Below are 18307 nucleotides of genomic sequence, written 5' to 3' on the forward strand. Positions count from 1 at the left end.
TCCAATACCCACACCTTCTGTCCTGGGTGGTACTGAGTCAGGACAGCCTTCTGGTCATGCCATTGCTTTTGCAGCAGCTCCTTGCTGGCCTGAAGGTTTTTACTGGCCTTTTTCATATACTCAGCCATTCTGGATCTTAGGCCAAGTACATAGTCTACTTTGTCCTGTTAAGGAGCTTTTAAAGGTTGTTCCCAACCCTCCTTCACAAGAGCAAGTGGACCTCTTGCAGTGTGCCCAAAGAGGAGTTCAAAGGACTGAAACCCACTCCTTTCTGGGGTACCTCCCTGTAAGCAAAAAGGAGGCAAGGTAACAGGACATCCCATCTCCTCCTGAGTTTTTCAGGGAGTCCCATTATCATACCTTTGAGAGTTTTATTAAACCTCTCAACCAGATCATTTGTTTGTGGATGGCAAGGGGTGCTGAACTTGTAGGTAACACCACACTCCTTCAACATTGCTTTTAGGTATGCAGACATGAAGTTGCTACCTCTGTCTGACACCACTTCCTTAGGAAAACCCACCCTGGAAAAGATTCCCAGGAGGGCCTTTGCCACTGCAGGAGCTGTAGTGGTCCTTAAAGGGATGGCTTCAGGATATCTTGTGGACTACAACCAAGATAAATCTATTGCCTGAAGCTGTTGGAGGGTCAAGGGGGCCAACCATGTCAACGCCTACCCTTTCAAGGGGCACCCCAACCACTGGACGTGGAATTAGAGGGGCCTTTGGAGTGCCACCAGTCTTGCCACTGGCTTGGCAGGTCACACAAGATTTACAAAAGTCTTTTGTGTCCTCTTACATATGAGGCCAGTGAAACCAGGGGACAAGTCTTTCCCATGTTTTCATCTGGCCCAAATGCCCAGCCAAAGGAATGTCATGAGCCAGCGTGAGAAGAAACTCTCTGTACTGCAAGGGAATGACCAATCTCCTGGCAGCTCCAGGTTTAGGGTCCCTTGACTCTGTGTATAAGAGGTTGTCTTCCCAGTACACCCTATGGCTCTCAGTGACATCCCCATTCTGCTGTTTGACAGCTTGCTGTCTTAAACCCTCTAATGTGGGACTGACTTGCTGTGCCACACTCAGCTCTTCCCGGGCAGGCCCCCCTGCACCCAAAAGCTCAGCGGTGTCTGCTGCCTTCTCCTCTGGTGTAGGTTCTGCAAAGGGAGAGGATTCCTCTTCCTCAAAAGGGGAATCATCTGTAGAGGGAGGGATAGAGGGCAGGGATTTACCCTTTCTACCCCTAGTTTTTGGGAGCACTTGGTCCATTGTTACAGGATCCAATTTTCCCTGTCCTTTTTGCTTCTTGGCCTGAGCCCTTGTCAAAGCAAAAATATGCCCATGAATGCCCAGCATTGCTGCATGGGCCTCCAACTCCACTTCTGCCCAAGCTGATGTTTCCAAATCGTTTCCTAGTAGGCAATCTACAGGTAATTCAGTGGCTACCACAACTTTCTTTGGACCAGTAACCCCCCCCCGTTGAGATTCACAACAGCCATGGGGTGGCTAGGAGTGTTGGTATGAGCGTCTGTCACTTGGTACTGCTGACCAAGTAGGTGTTGATTGGGGTGGACCAGTTTTTCTATCACCATAGTTACACTGGCTCCTGTGTCCCTGTAGGTCTCAACCTCAACACCATTGATTAGGGGTAGTTGCTTGTACTTACCCATATTAAGGGGACAAGCAACCAAGGTGGCAAAATCAATGCCACCATCAGAGACTAAAACAGCCTCTGTGGTCTCCCTAACAAGACCAACCCCAACTACATTGCCAATAGTGAGCCCAGCTACACCCTTGGATTGGCTATTTGTAGTATATTTCCCACCACCACTGCTATTACTAGGGGCACTAGAGGTTGCAGCATGGGTTGTGGTGGTGGGAGGTTTGGTGTTTTTCTTTGGACAAGTGGAATCACTTGTCCAATGGCCTTTAACTTTACACAAATAACACCAAGGCTTTTTCTGATTGTTTGAAGAGGATTTGGACCCACCACCCCCAGAGGCTTTTGTGGGCCTGATGAAGACTCAGAATGTCTACTTTTATCCCCACCCTTCTCAGAAGACTTACCATCCTTCTTCTTGCCATCCTTGTCACCCCCTGTATGAACTTTTCTGTTCACCCTTGTTCTGATCCATTTGTCTGCCTTCTTTCCCAATTCTTGGGGAGAGGTCAGATCAGAGTCCACCAGGTATTGGTGCAACAAGTCAGACACACAATTGTTAAGAATATGCTCTCTCAGGATAAGATTATACAGGCTTTCATAGTCAGAAACTTTACTGCCATGCAACCAACCTTCCAAGGCCTTCACTGAACAGTCCACAAAATCTGTCCAGTCTTGAGAGGACTCTTTTCTGGTGTCTCTGAACTTAATCCTGTATTGGTCAGTGGTTAAGCCAAATCCATCCAAGAGCGCATCTTTCAAAACTTTGTAATTATTGGCATCACTTTCTCTGACAGTAAGGAGCCTATCTCTACCCTTTCCAGTGAAAGATAGCCACAAGATAGTAGCCCACTGCCTTTGAGGGACCAACTGTACCATACAGGCCCTCTCAAGTGCAGCAAACCACTTATTAATGTCATCCCCCTCCTTGTAAGGGAGGACTATCTTATGCAGATTCCTGTAATCTTGCGCTCTATCAGAATTGCTATCAGAAATACTGCTGCTGCCACCATGGGGCACTAACCCCAATCTCTGTCTTTCCCTCTCTATGTCTAGGGATTCCCTATCTAAGGCCAGCTGCTGCTGTTTAAGCTTCAGTCTGATCTCTTCTACCCTCAGCTTTCTGAGTTCCCTTTCCATTAAGTGATCCTTAGGGTGGGTGGGTTGGGAATGTTTGGACACAGAGGAAATGTGGGAATTTTCAGAGAGAGACCTGTCTCTAACTGGCTGGACCCTAGTAACCTGGCCTCTAGGAGTGAAAGATGTCCTACTGACGTGTGACCTTCTAACACTACCAGTGCCACTAGGTGCCCTGCTAGGAGGCAGGACTTTGTAAGAACCCTACCCAGCTTTTTCAGGGAACTCCTCTGAGTCTGACTGGGAAGCTTCCCCTTTTTCTAACCTCTCCTGAGATGGGCCAGACTGGTTCTGGCCATCTTCAATGAGCATGTTAAAGAGAAACTCTTTTGTTGGATTCTTACCTCTACTTAAACCTGTATTCATGCAGAGACTCCTCAAACTGTTATAGTTCAATCTCTCATATGTTGCATTAACGGTTTTGGGAGTGGGCTCTACTGAAGACATGATAGAAAAGATTTAAGGATAGTGAGAGAAAAAGGTTTAGAACTTTAGAAAGCACAGAGAAATTGTTTTTCAAACTTTGGGAAAACTTTTAGAAGTTTTCAAAACTTTTCAGAAACTTTGTTAAAAGTTTTAGAATAGAAAAGTAAACTGTTTTGGTTCAATGTACATATACTGAACTATTTGGTATATGATTTTCTTATGAAAAGCACCAAATGACAAAGTGGTAAAGCAGTTGCAAGTACTTATCCCCCCGCTGCACCACCAATGTAGGAGGCTGGCCTGGCTTATAGTGGGTACCTTGTGGTACTTACACCCTTTGCTAGGTCCAGTTATCCCTTATTAGTAGAATAGAGGTGTTTCTAGCAGCTTAGGCTGATAGATGGTAGCTATTGCAAAGCAGCTTAGGCTGAACTAGGAGGCATGCAAAGCTCCTACTCTACCACTTATATAGCACAATATCACAAGAAAACACAATACTCAGAGTTACTAAAAATAAAGGTACTTTATTTTAGTGACAATATGTCAAAAGTATCTCAGATGATACCCTCACTTAGGAGGTAGGTAATATACACAAATTATATGTACACAAACCCAAAACAGGTAATCAACAGTAAGAGAAGTAGTGCAAACAATGTAGAATCACAATAGGATGCAATAGGTAGACATAGGCCTAGGGGCAACACAAACCATATACTCCAAAAGTGGAATGCAAATCACAAATGGACCCCAGGCCTATGGGAAGTTGTAGAGGGTTGCTGGGACTGTGAGAAAACTGTAAGGGTGTCCAAAATACCCCACCCCAAGACCCTGAAAAGTAGGAGTAAAGTTACCCTACTACCCCAGAAAGACAGAATAGTCGTGATATGGGATTCTGCAAGAACCGCAAGCACCAGCAAAACACTGAAGATGGATTCCTGAACATGAGGACCTAAAAAGGAAGGGGACCAGGTCCAAGAGTCGTGATAGTGTCCAGGGGGGCAGGAGCCCAGGAAACCCCGGATGAAGGTGCAAAAGGGCTGCCTCTGGGTGGAAGAAGCCAAAGATTCTGCAACAACGAAAAGGGCTAGGAACTTCTCCTTTGGATGAAAGATGTCCCACGGCGTCATGGATGTTCCAGAAGTGTTTCCACGCAGAAATACCGCAAACAACCTTGCTAGCTGCAAGGGTTGCGGTAGAGGTTTTTGGGTGCTGCTGGGGACCAGGAAGGACCAGGATGTCGCCCCTTGGAGGAGGAGACAGAGGGAGCACTCAGCAACTCAGAGAGCCCCCGCAGAAGCAGGCAGCACCCACAGAAGTACCAGAGCAGGCACTTGGAAGTTCTGTGAACTCAGAATCACAAAAAAAGGGTCCCACGACGTCAGAGTCCAACTCAGTGGGTTGAGCACTGCAGGACGGAGTTCTGGGGATCCAGTCTAGGCTGTGCACAAAGGAATCGTTGGAGAAGTGCACAGAAGCCGGAGCAGCTGCAAATCCGCAGTACACAGGTTTGCTGTCTGGCCTGGGGAGGCAAGGACTTACCTCCACCAAATTTGGACAGAAGGGCCACTGGACAGTGCGAGACACTTGGACCCAGCTCCTGTGTTCCAGGGACCATGCTCGTCAGGATGAGAAGGGACCCAGAGGACCGGTGATGCAGTCTTTTGGTGCCTGCGTTAACAGGGGGAAGATTCCGTCAACCCACGGGAGATTTCTTCTTGGCTTCCAGTGCAGGGTGAAGGCAGACAGCCCTCAGAGCATGTACCACCAGGAAACAGTCGAGAAAGCCTGCAGGATGAGGCGCTACAATGTTACATAGCCCCCCGCCCATTTAGCCCCAGGTCAATGAATATCTGCGAGATATGGGAGAGTCTGTGGCTTCTCATCACATTCTGCAGGAGGACACCACCACTTTGATTGTGTCACTGATTGAACTTTGTAAGTTGTAAAAATGTAAAAGAAGTTAAATCTGTTGGAGGCTGGCCAAAACCAAGTACACTATGCAGAGGGTCTCAACAACCACATGTTAGTTTTCAGGGGTAAAAATCAGATCACCTAATGATCTAGTTTTTAAACTAGCCTGTCAAGCAGTTAGGCTAATCCAGGAGATGTGCTAAGTATTTGCTGTACTCACAAATCCAATCATGCACCACACACACTCAATGAATAACTCAAGACCAGATTTTATAAAAAAAAAATACTTCAGACTTTTATATAATTTTTAAGACCAAAATCTTCAAAATAGGTTAAGTACTTTTCTTGTTATGACTTTTTTTTTAAGTTTTAGCAAAATTAGTCTTTCTGTCCGTAATTATGTACCATTGGAATCAATAGGCAGTCACATTTAAAAATGCATAAAAAATCGTACGGGTGAGTTACCAGTCTCTTCTTTTGCAGGATGATCGTAAAGGTCGGTGGGCACCTTGTGCCAGCTGGAGGCCTTTGGACAGCTCTTGGTTTTGTCGGGAGCAGCGTTGGCAAAGTTCTTGGCATAGGCAAAAGGCCACCTGGATGGGCCACTTGGAAAAGGAGCTGATTTGCAAAATCAAAGCGGTGCCTGGGGGTCCCCTTTTGCTGTCGAGGTCACAAGGGGTTGGGGTTCCGGGGCACACAGCAGATCCCACGAATCAAGGCCCAGGGCAGCCAGGTGCAGGGTGTATTGGAGGTCTTGGATGCTGTGCACAATGGAGTCCTCTGGAGCTGGAGGTAGGTCTCTTTGGGGGTTGCTTGCAGGACAACGGGGGCACTCTGGTCGGAGGTCCAGGGTGTTCCTGAAGTCCCTTGACTGGGGCTTCCTCCTGGTCCTTTGTTAGCTCTGGGGGAGCTGGTTTTCTCCTGGTCCGATGTGCAGCTGGGGGGCACTTCCGGACTGTTGTCTGTGTGTCGTTGGGTCCAGCGGTGACTTCCGATCGCAGAGATATCATTGATTCAGTGAAGTGCCCTTCACTGATTTCTTGGTCTTTTGCAGTTAACTTGCTATTCTTGAGTGATGCCTTCACTCAGGAAGGAGATCTGGGGTGATCTGTGAAGCCTGGAGGTCCCCTGGGTTTCTTGGGGTCGGTCCAGTATTCAGCTCCTCCGCTGTCGCGATTGTCAGGACACTGGTGCAGCAAGCAGGCGTCTTGGCGCCTCTTCTGGTGCAGCAGGTCCTCAGTTCTCGTCCTGGCGGTTTCTCTGGTGCTGGTCTTCTTGTCTTCTTGGAATTCTTTTTGAATCTGTTTCAAATCTAAAAACTTGGTCTAGGGGAGCCCCCTAAATGCTGAATTTAGTGGGCGTTTTAGAGGTGAACCTGGTAGTGTCCAATGGGGCACTTACCCTTGGGTGGCTACACCCACTATAGTGACCACTTCCTGTGGGACGGGTCACTTCCCTAAACTTCATTGGCTCTTTCTCTCCATTCCAAGTTGGAGAAATCTGAATCAGAGGATCCACTTTGCATGCAAGCCCTTAGGGGTGGTGCAAGCTCAGTGAGGCCACTCCTTCTACCCTTTGTCTGGTTTTACGCCTTTGCTCCTGCCAAAAGTGGGGGTTTGCAAAGGGGGAAGCCCTCTGCTGCTAGCAGCAGGCCTGGAGGCTCGTGTTTCAGGGGCTGTAGCCCTTTGAAGATCACCGCCAGGGTGTTGCACATTCCTGAGGAACAGGGTGTTAGCTCCTCCACCCAGGAAGGGCATTGTCTTATACACTAGAGAGCCAGGACTCTCCCCCAGGTTCATATATTGGCTATCTGGAGTGGATGGAACCAGCCAGCAACTCTGCCAGTTAGGGTTAGCTTTTGCAGGGGGCACCTCTAAGGTGGCTCCTGGGTACACTTAAGGTTAAATCTAACACTGGTATCAATTTGGATTTAATATTCTGAGTTGTTTGATACTAAACAACCCAGGGTGCAGAGTGGCCACTATGTAGCTGGGGAATTCGTGTTTGACCAGTGCCCAGGACATACATTAAAATGGATGCTCTGTTCACTCACTATATCCTAGGTTTAGCAAGTACACAGTGGGGGCATATTGCTCATGCAGCTATGCCCTCACATACAGTATGGTGAACCCTGCCTTTGGGCTGAAAGGCCTGCTCGAGGGGTGCATTACTCATAAGATATGCAGTGTCTGGTGGACAGGGCACAAAGAGAGTGTGCCATGTCGAATTTATCCTTTTAGGGTTGCCCCAGTACACTCACCCTGAAATGGCAATGCTGGGTGCATATGGGTGAAGGCCCTTAGGGGTGGCATAATCAGTGCTGCTGCCCCCAGGGGCCTACTCTCAATATCTCTTGCCCTGGGTACCCATTTACTAGAGACTTACAAGGGTATTTAAGAGCATAACCAATTGTGCCAATCATCGCAACAGTTTTAGGGAAAGAGATCTGTCCCAGGGAACCTGTTTAGCAACACCTAGAACACATCAACATCAGGCAAAAAGTGGGGGCTAACCATGCAAAAAGAGGCCTCCTCTCACCCAATCAATAGTGATGTCCACAACAAGGGTAATGCACCATAAATGCAAATACATGAATTAAGAGAGGGGTGTTTAAAGGTATTTTCTAGTTGACTCTTGGGTCCAATTAGTCCAAGTCTAGTATGGTGGTGTCTGAGTTGGGTTTATCTTTATCAGCAATGCTAGAGACACAGATGCATTGAATCTTTGTGTGAATTTAGACCAGTCTCTTCCCTCTTCCCAAATTAACACCCTTACAAACACAAAAAGAAGGGGAAAACAATGGAAGCAAAAGCCTCATACTGACACCTGACAAACTGATAAATATCATCTTTACATGCACGGATACACATACATGAATGTTTGTCTGCATAAATTAGAATAAGTACAATTCACTTGCTAATTTTTTGTATTCTGTCTCCACAGGGATTTATTTTTGCCTTTCTGCTATATCCTCACCAGTTTTTGGAGTGTCCCCTTCCCATCTTCTATCGCAGTGGTCTTCAAACTTTTTAATACCTTGCCCCTAATGAAAATAAAATAATTGCCCCCTCCCCCCACAATTTTTTTTTACAATTAGTCTATTAATTTGTATGCATGTTTCGACTTATTTAAACATTACAATTGAGTTCCGCTACTGACTTAACAATGCAATCACATACATTGTCCCAAACATACTATTCTGGTCAGGCAGGAATTACTAACATTCAAGAGTATTCCCATTGTGATTATTATAAGTGAGGGTTTTGAAGAGTATTTAGGGTCCCTTCCCTTTTGACACATACTCCCAGCTAGTAGAGAAATGACAAAATATTAGTAATGGCCCATTACAGAGCAGTTTACTCATGCTCATTTTATTCATCTTAAAACAAAGCCCTGTTATCAGCTTAATGCTTCTTTTGGTCAGAGTCTGGCGCCCCCCCTGGGATCTCTCCTGCTCCCAAGTTTGAAGGCCCCTGCTCTATAGGGATTTGTAATGCTCACACCCAACTGAAAAACTCTGGTGGTAGATTTACTTACACAAACATCTTTATGTGAATAAACTCATTTATCAGTGTAAAACCAATTTTTCTGAAATTGTAAATTGATTTGGAGCTCATGAATAAGGATGTGTGAGTGTGTACATTCTCACATGCAGAATTATTTTTGATCATTGGTCCAATTCTATAGTTTGTAATCTGGCTTCAAATGGACCTCACACACAATACAGTTGTATGTGTAGCATTTTAAGCATAATATGCTCATATTGAATGAAGCATGTGTAGCACCGTAAGCATAAGATGCCCCTACTAAAGAAAACCTCGGCTGGCTACTCATTTGGCTTAGGTACTTGTAGGTCTACATTTGGCATGGAAAAGCTGTGCCAAGGCCCATGATGCCTATAGTTGGAGGGAGGCACAGGTATCTAACCTCCTGAAGCGCCTGGAATAATGTTTCATTCCAGACTGCCAGTTCAGTTCATTGCATTCAAGCTTTTTGTAAAATCATGATTTCTTTCATTTCCATAGATCCCTTCATTACCTTTGTCCCACTTGTAGTGTCTTGCATGATTTAGAATGGAACCTTTCTGCATCCCTGAGGACTCTGTATCAATGTGATGTAATCACTAGAATAGATTGTAATGAAAACATAGCTTAGAATGTTGGAATTCACAGGTATATACAGAGGAATAAAGACGTGATGTGTGTGGCCAAGTCATTCAGTGGCTACCAGTATGGGAAGGATGCTACAACTGACAGTGAGATAGGGGATAAGTAACCTGAAGAAGAAAATGCTTTCCCGAAGAGTTTTCAGTGGTTCGGGGAAACTGCTTGTGCATGCCACGTATGCCTCCGTCAATGTACTGAGTTATTGGTTGCCATATATGGGGTCAAAGAGAAACTCCAGCTGATGTAAAGCATGTGAATGGTAAATGACTTTCGCAGAAAAATCTATGCATCATTGGACACAAAACTACGACCAAGATCCTTCAAAAGGTACCACTCTGCCACCCAAAATAAAGTTATACAGTATATGGAGCGTTAACACTGAAGGCGGACACAACTAAAATTATAAAGTATGGATAAGGACAATCATAAATTGGCATATATTACTACAAAAAATAGTGCTGGCTGACAGAACAACCAAAAAAGAAGCATACTGCAATTACTCTTACCTGAGTCTCGATAGGGGGAGCATTACAATATCAGCATTGGGCAGCAAGACCCACTGGGGTTGTGCTTACTGAGCAGTCCAATACCTGAAGCAGGACACCATCAAAGCTGCCTGGTAGTGTCTCAGAACAACTCCAGAAGTCTCCATGAGTGACAGGGCTCAGATGGAGACTAAGAAGAAAGTCAAAACTCCAAAGACTGCCCTGGATGACACCTAAGGCTGAAATATCATCAGGCCTCAGTGATGATGCAGATTTCCAGGGACAGCTGACAGCATTTGACAGAGACCCCCTCTCGAAGTCAGCCACTCCCATGAACAGTTATAATGCTGCAGCTTTTCTGAAACCACCACCACCAGTCCGCACTGCCAAAAAGCAAACTATTGGTGAGAAATTGACTGCCTGGATAGAGACATTTGAAGATTTCACTGTTGCACTAGAACAGGCTGGTAACAGGAAGATTACCAAATAGCTGAAAATCTTGCTGGTGATGGTGTGAAAGAAGTCATAAAGAAAATGCTTAGAGCTGATAGAGTAACATTCCATCAGATTAAGAATGTGTTCCATCTCAAGTTTAATCCAGTACAAAACGTTGACTATGAACAATATGTTTTCAGTCAAGACAGTCAAGTGTTGGTGAAACAATTGATGAATTAGTAGAAGGACTCAGCACACTCTTCAAACACTGTAAGTTCAATTAATTTAATGATGAAAAACCATGCGCCTTTGAGTGATCGATGGATGTTTCTCTGATTCATTCCGATGATGAATGCTGAGAGAAACTCTTAGTCTGGAGTGAATGTTGGTGGCTGACAGAGCTGGGGAAAGTGCTGAAAGACAAGCTGCTGACATTGAGGCTGCAAGTGCCCAGAGCGAGTCAGTTATGAGTGTGAAAAGTAATTCGAAACAAAAGACTGAAGGACACAAAGTGATGTTTGTACGCAAAAAGAAGTTGTGTTTCAGATTTGATTTGCGTTTACACATGAAGGAATGAAAGTGTCCCGCAATTGGTCAGATATGCAAAGGCCGTGGTAAAGACAGCCATTTTGTGACAACATGCAGAGTGAAGGAAGAAGTAAGTGCATCATGGCGCAAAGGCAAAATGGCCACCAGAACGTTCCAGAAGCAACGTTCGATACACGTCCACAAAGTCAAGCAGCAACATTACTTGAGGCAATCAGATACTAAATTAAGTCAATTGTCATCTGTCATCATCAATTATTTCTTCCGCCTAAAAAAATAAGTGAAAGTGAAGTAAGTGATTGTGCCATGTCAAAAAAATGTGCACGCTGGACTGGTCGCCTGTGACGAGCAAAGTCAATCAAAGAAAAGTCCACAAGTCAAAGCAACAAAATCATACAAACACTGTCCAAAGATTATGTTGAAAATAAATGGATGTTCAATACCATTCATTTTTGATAGTGGTGCATCAATAAACATAATGCCTCAAAAAATTACAAGGAACTGTCTCCACTAACGCGTCTTCCACTGTCAAAGACCAAAGTGTACACTTGGGCTGCATCGACGCCCATGAAGAGTCGAGGTTCATTTATTTTGACAGTGAAACATAAGAATACAAAAGTACTGCCACTGATCCATGTGCTTCAAGGTAAAGCGGCAAGTGCTTGCTTGCTCAGCTTTAACATGGCTGCTGACATGGGACTGATTTCAGTTAATTACAACATGAAAGCTCATCATGAAATAGTAAGTGAATTCCCATCATTGTTTCATGGTTCATGGTTCAGAAAAGTTAAAGACTATGAAAGTAAAGCTGCATATTAATAAGGATGTCCCTCCTATTGCCCAGAGACATAGACAAGTTACTTTTCATTTACATTAAGTTGTTGAAAAATAACTTGAATCATTACTTAAGCACAACATTATTGAACGTTCCTTTGGTCCAAAGTCATGGGTTTCTGCCATAGTAGTAATGTCTAAAAAGGACTGTGAACGAGCGTGCACATATGCATTGATTCACACCAGACGAACAAAGTAATTGAATGAGAACAAACATCCAGGATCGCACATTGCTGACAAGATAATGAAACTGAATGGTGCCAAGGTCTTTTCTCGAATTGATTTGAAGACAGTAAGGTTATCATCAGTTAGAACTTGAAGAAAGCTGCAGAACCTTCTCTACACATGTTTGTTTGTTTAGATACAAGAGAATTAGGCCCTTATTATGACATTGGTGGTAAATGCCACTTACTGCCATGCTGACGGCCGCCAACTGCCCGCGGCAGTGGCGGTTATCTGTTCACCATATTATGACACACACACACACCAATCCAACAGAATTCAGCCACATCCACAAATCCGGCAGTCCAAAGGTCAGTGATAAAGTGGTGGTATTAAAATCCACACTGTTACGCCAACAGTACAACGCACACCACATTATGACCCACAAATCACCACGGCAGACATTCAACAGTGGTAAACCATTGGCGGTATTCACCACCGCACTCACAATGGACATCCACATCCAAAACACTATATTGGACAATTCAAACAACACACACCTGACACCCATACACACACCACACCCACACACCCACCCACACCACTATAAAACACCCACCCACATTGCCCATAACCCCTTATGATTACAATTCATTGCCACCCGACAGACACCAGTCCTTGAGAACCGACTCTCCAGGAGGCACTCGCCGAGATCCTGGGAGCCTATCAACATTCCCAGGACATCATGGGCCAGATCCTGGACAAAGTCCAGCAGAACAGGCGGCTGCAGGAGGGAGTGTACCAGGGGATCAGGGAGGACTTGCAGGCCATCAACAACACCCTGATCTCCATAGAAGGGGTGCTGGCAGACATGGCCAACATTATGAGGGAGGCAGTCTCACACCTTTGGGCCCAGCCACTAGCCAGACATCTGAACAGCCTTCACTTACACTGCCACTAGTGGCCAGGAGGCCCCGCCACAGGACTCACAGGCCACCAGCACCCCTCCCCCTGCAGAAGGTGAACCCCCCGCAAACCTTCCCTGTGTTCCAGACAGAAACCAGAGATACTTGCCAAGATCCCTGCCAGGAAATGAGAGTCTCCTGACTGTCACCCCTGTGTCCCACTCTGTCATCCTGTCCACCTTGAACTGCCATTGCTCCCCTTCCTATGTCCCCTTGGACAATGCACCTTTGCTACAAATAGACTGGAACAATACCCTGGACTTTCCTCCATCATAACCCCATCCCAGTGCACTTGCTGCCTATATGTTAGCACTTCAATAAACACCCTTTGAAAAAAATCCATTTGGAGTATGTCACGTATATCAAATATGTATTGATTGAAACAGGCACAAACATTGCAATTTAACTGTACATAGAATGAGCATAGATTAATGATCTGTAGCTGGCTGTAGTGATCACACCAGGAGTATATGTCAGTTCACCAACATCTGCAAAATGAATTGCCAGAGGGTACAGTAAGTGGGCATAGAAGTGAGAAATATTAGCATGCCATTGCCACACAGATTATAACCAAAGGCATTGAAATGTAAAGTTACACTATCCTACCTGTGTGTCATTGGAAGTATTGTTGAATAACTGATGTTCTGTTGTCCTCATCCTCTGCCTCCTCATCCTCACTGTCCACAGGGTCTACTGCTGCCACACGGGCATTTCCAGGCTCTTCCTCCTACAGAAAAGGGACATGGCGTCTGAGGGCCTGGTTGTACAACATGCAGCATGCCATTACTATCTGGCAGACCTCTTTGGGTGAGTAGCACAGGGATCCACCTGTTAGATGGAGGCACCGAAACCTAGCCTTGAGGAGGCCAAAGGTCCTTTCAATTCTTCTTCTTGTTCGCCTATGTGCCTCATTGTAACGTTCTTCTGCCCCTGTCCTGGCATTCCTCACAGGGGTCAGAAGCCATGATAGGTTTGGATAACCAGAGTCACCTGCAATTATTGAGGGACAACATTTAGCTACCCACTATACTACATGGCCCACACCATACCCATACACCAACATATACTGGGTGGGAACCAGGGCTCAATTATTAGTCACACCCTGTGCCTCTGTAGTTGCCCCATCACATTTGGGATGCTGCTATTTCTCAGGACAAAGGCATCATGCACTGACCCAGGATAAACTTGTAATGGGTCAGTGTGATTTGTCACTCAGCATGAATCCATAGTGCTGCCCCCCCCCTCCCACAATGGTGTCCCCCTGTCTTGTGTGGAGGGACAGGTGGAAGTGAGGTAATTCCGCTGACGTGCGCCGTGGCGGGAGGTGGTCGGGAACCGCCGGTCAAATCCTCATTGGTTAATATTGGCCCCTATGGGGTACAATGGCCAATGGTGATCCGTGCCGGCGGTAATGGTATGCACTGCCGTGGACGTGACCACCATTTGCTATCTGATTCCTCACTTGCTACCTGACCTTCCATAGGAGAGGACCTACATTGCATGTGCTGCTGTGACCTGAGTCTGAAACCTATCATGGCCCGTGTGACTGGGGAAAGGGCACCAGCCTTCACTTCAGAGGAGTTGGAGAGACTGCTGGATGGGGTCCTACCCCAATACGTACTGCTGTATGGGCCTCCCAACCAACAGGTGAGTACACTGTGGGCACGATGCAGGTGGCATGAATGCATGGAGTGGTTTGTGTGATGGCCCTGTGAAAGGGGGAGTGGGTGGATGTCCTCTTTGCGGCATACAGCTTGTGTGCAACAGGCTGGACTGTTTTTCTAATGGTATTTTCTTGTGTGTACTGCCTCTGCAGGTCAACGCCCATCCAAAGAAGGGCATATGGCGTGCCATCGCCAAGGAGGTGCGGACCCTGGGGGTCTATGGCAAGCAGAGCACCCACTGTCACAAACGGTGGGAGAACCTGAGACGCTGGGCATGGAAGACGGCGGAGGCCCAGCTGGGAACGGCCCCCCAATGAGGAAGGGGCGCCCGTCGAACCCTGACCACCCTGATGGCCTGCATCAACTGTGATGTTGGTGCAGCCATTGACCCAGTGTATCCTTTGTCTCCCCACCCCCTTTTTTGTCATCCTGTCCTTATGTGCATTACCATCGTCTGGCGGAGGAGCAGAGGCACTGGCGACAGAGGGAGCTCCATCCCACAGGACCCAGGAGGCAGAGTCCACCGACGCTGAGGGCACCAGTGGGACAGAGGGCGAGGGGAGCACCACGGCAGAGACTGGAGGGGACACTTCAGATACAGATACCTCCTCTGATGGAGGCTCCCTGGTGGTGGTTGTAGGAAAGTACCATCTTGCCTGGCATGTTACCCCCATATTTCACTGTATATATGTTGTTTTAGTTGTATGTGTCACTGGGACCCTGCAAGCCAGGGCCCCAGTGCTCATAAGTGTGACCTGTATGTGTTACCTGTGTTATGACTAACTGTCTCACTGAGGCTCTGCTATCCAGAACCTCAGTGGTTATGCTCTCTCATTTTCTTTCCAAATTGTCACTAACAGGCTAGTGACCAATTTCACCAATTTACATTGGCATACTGGAACACCCTTATAATTCCCTAGTATATGGTACTGAGGTACCCAGGGTATTGGGGTTCCAGGAGATCCCTATGGGCTGCAGCATTTCTTGTGCCACCCATAGGGAGATCTGACAATTCTTACACAGGCCTGCCAGTGCAGCCTGAGTGAAATAACGTCCACGTTATTTCACAGCCATTTACCACTGCACTTTAGTAACTTATAAGTCACCTATATGTCTAACCTTTACCTGGTAAAGGTTGGGTGCTAAGTTACTTAGTGTGTGGGCACCCTGGCACTAGCCAAGGTGCTTCCGCATTGTTCAGGGCAAATTCCCCGGACTTTGTGAGTGCGGGGCACCATTACACACGTGCACTATACATATGTCACAACATATGTATAGCGTCACAATGGTAACTCTGAACATGGCCATGTAACATGTCTAAGATCATGGAATTGTCACCCCAATGCCATTCTGGCATTGGGGAGACAATTCCATGATCCCCCGAGTCTCTAGCTCAGACCCGGGTACTGCCAAACTACCTTTCCCGGGGTTTCACTGCAGCTGCTGCTGCTGCCAACCCCTCAGACAGGTTTCTGTCCTCCTGGGGTCCAGCCAGGCTTGGCCAAGGAAGGCAGAAGAAAGGACTTCCTCAGAGAGAGGGTGTTACACCCTTTCCCTTTGGAAAAAGGTGTTAGGGCTTGGGAGGAGTAGCCTCCCCCAGCCTCTGGAAATGCTTTGATGGGCACAGATGGTGCCCATCTCTGCATAAGCCAGTCTGCACCGGTTCAGGGATCCCCCAGCCCTGCTCTGGTGCGAAACTGGACAAAGGAAAGGGGAGTGACCATTCCCCTGACCTGCACCTCCCCTGGGAGGTGCCCAGAGCTCCTCCAGTGTGCTCCAGACCTCTGCCATCTTGGAAACAGAGGTGCTGCTGGCACACTGGACTGCTCTGAGTGGCCAGTGCCAGCAGGTGACGTCAGAGACTCCTTCTGAAAGGCTCCTTCAGGTGTTGCTAGCCTATCCTCTCTCCTAGGTAGCCAAACCTCCTTTTCTGGCTATTTAGGGTCTCTGTTTTGGGCAATTCCTTAGATAACGAATGCAAGAGCTCATCAGAGTTCCTCTGCATCTCTCTCTTCACCTTCTGCCAAGGAATCGACTGCTGACCGCGCTGGAAGCCTGCAAAACTGCAACAAAGTAGCAAAGACGACTACTGCGACCTTGTAACGCTGATCCTGCCGCCTTCTCAACTGTTTTCCTGGTGGTGCATGCTGTGGGGGTAGTCTGCCTCCTCTCTGCACTAGAAGCTCCGAAGAAATCTCCCGTGGGTCGACGGAATCTTCCCCCTGCAACCGCAGGCACCAAAGAACTGCATCACCGGTCCACTGGGTCTCCTCTCAGCACGACGAGCGAGGTCCCTTGAACTCAGCAACTCTGTCCAAGTGACTCCCACAGTCCAGTGACTCTTCAGTCCAAGTTTGGTGGAGGTAAGTCCTTGCCTCCCCACGCTAGACTGCATTGCTGGGAACCGCGTGTTTTGCAGCTACTCCGGCTCCTGTGCACTCTTCCAGGATTTCCTTTGTGCACAGCCAAGCCTGGGTCCCCAGCACTCTAACCTGCAGTGCACGACCTTCTGAGTTGTCCTCTGGCGTCGTGGGACCTTACTTTGTGACTTCGGGTGAGCTCCGGTTCACTCCACTTTGTAGTGCCTGTTCCGGCACTTCTGCGGGTGCTGCTTGCTTCTGAGTGGGCTCTTTGTCTTGCTGGATGCCCCCTCTGTCTTCTCACACAATTGGCGACATCCTGGTCCCTCCTGGGCCACAGCAGCATCCAAAAATCCTAACTGCGACCCTTGCAGCTAGCAAGGCTTGTTTGCGGTCTTTCTGCACGGAAACACCTCTGCACAACTCTTCACGACGTGGGACATCCATCCTCCAAAGGTGAAGTTTCTAGCCCTTATCGTTCTTGCAGAATCCACAGCTTCTACCATCCGGTGGCAGCTTCTTTGCACCCACAGCTGGCATTTCCTGGGCATCTGCCCACTCCCGACTTGATTGTGACTCTTGGACTTGGTCCCCTTGTTCCACAGGTACTCTCGTCAGGAAATCCATCGTTGTTGCATTGCTGGTGTTGGTCTTCCTTGCAGAATTCCCCTATCACTACTTCTGTGCTCTTTGGGAACTTAGGTGCACTTTGCACCCACTTTTCAGGGTCTTAGGGTGGGCAATTTTTCCAACCCTCACTGTTTTCTTACAGTCCCAGCGACCCTCTACAAGGTCACATAGGTTTGGGGTCCATTCGTGGTTCGCATTCCACTTCTAGAGTATATGGTTTGTGTTGCCCCTATCCCTATGTGCCCCCATTGCATTCTATTGTGGCTCTACATTGTTTGCACTGTTTTCTATTGCTATTACTGCATATTTTGGTATTGTGTACATATATCTTGTGTATATTTGCTATCCTCATACTGAGGGTACTCACTGAGATACTTTGGCATATTGTCATAAAAATAAAGTACCTTTATTTTTAGTATATCTGTGTATTGTGTTTTCTTATGATATTGTGCAAGTGACACTAGTGGTACTGTAGGAGCTTCACTCGTCTCCTAGTTCAGCCTAAGCTGCTCTGCTAAGCTACCTTTTCTATCAGCCTAAGCTGCTAGACACCCCTCTGCACTAATAAGGGATACCTGGGCCTGGTGCACGGTGTAAGTACCCCTTGGTACCCACTACAAGCCAGTCCAGCCTCCTACATTGGTTGTGCAGCGGTGGGATAAGTACTTGCAACTACTTACCACTTTGTCATTTTGTACTTTTCATAAGAGAAAAATATACAAAACAAGTTCAGTGTATGTACACCTAACCAAAAAGTCTTTGCTTTTCTTCTCTTACTCTTTTGCTAAGTGCTGAAAAGTACATGTAAAACTTTTAAAAAGTTCTTAAAAAGTTTTTTAAGTTTTTTTTCTGTCCTTTAAAAAGTTCTGAAAACTTTTTCTTTCTTTTTCTGTCCCTTAAACCTTTTCTATTATGTCTGGTACAGGTCAAACT

The sequence above is a fragment of the Pleurodeles waltl genome, chromosome 6, assembly GCF_031143425.1.
Source record: "Pleurodeles waltl isolate 20211129_DDA chromosome 6, aPleWal1.hap1.20221129, whole genome shotgun sequence".
Taxonomy (NCBI): Eukaryota; Metazoa; Chordata; class Amphibia; order Caudata; family Salamandridae; genus Pleurodeles; species Pleurodeles waltl.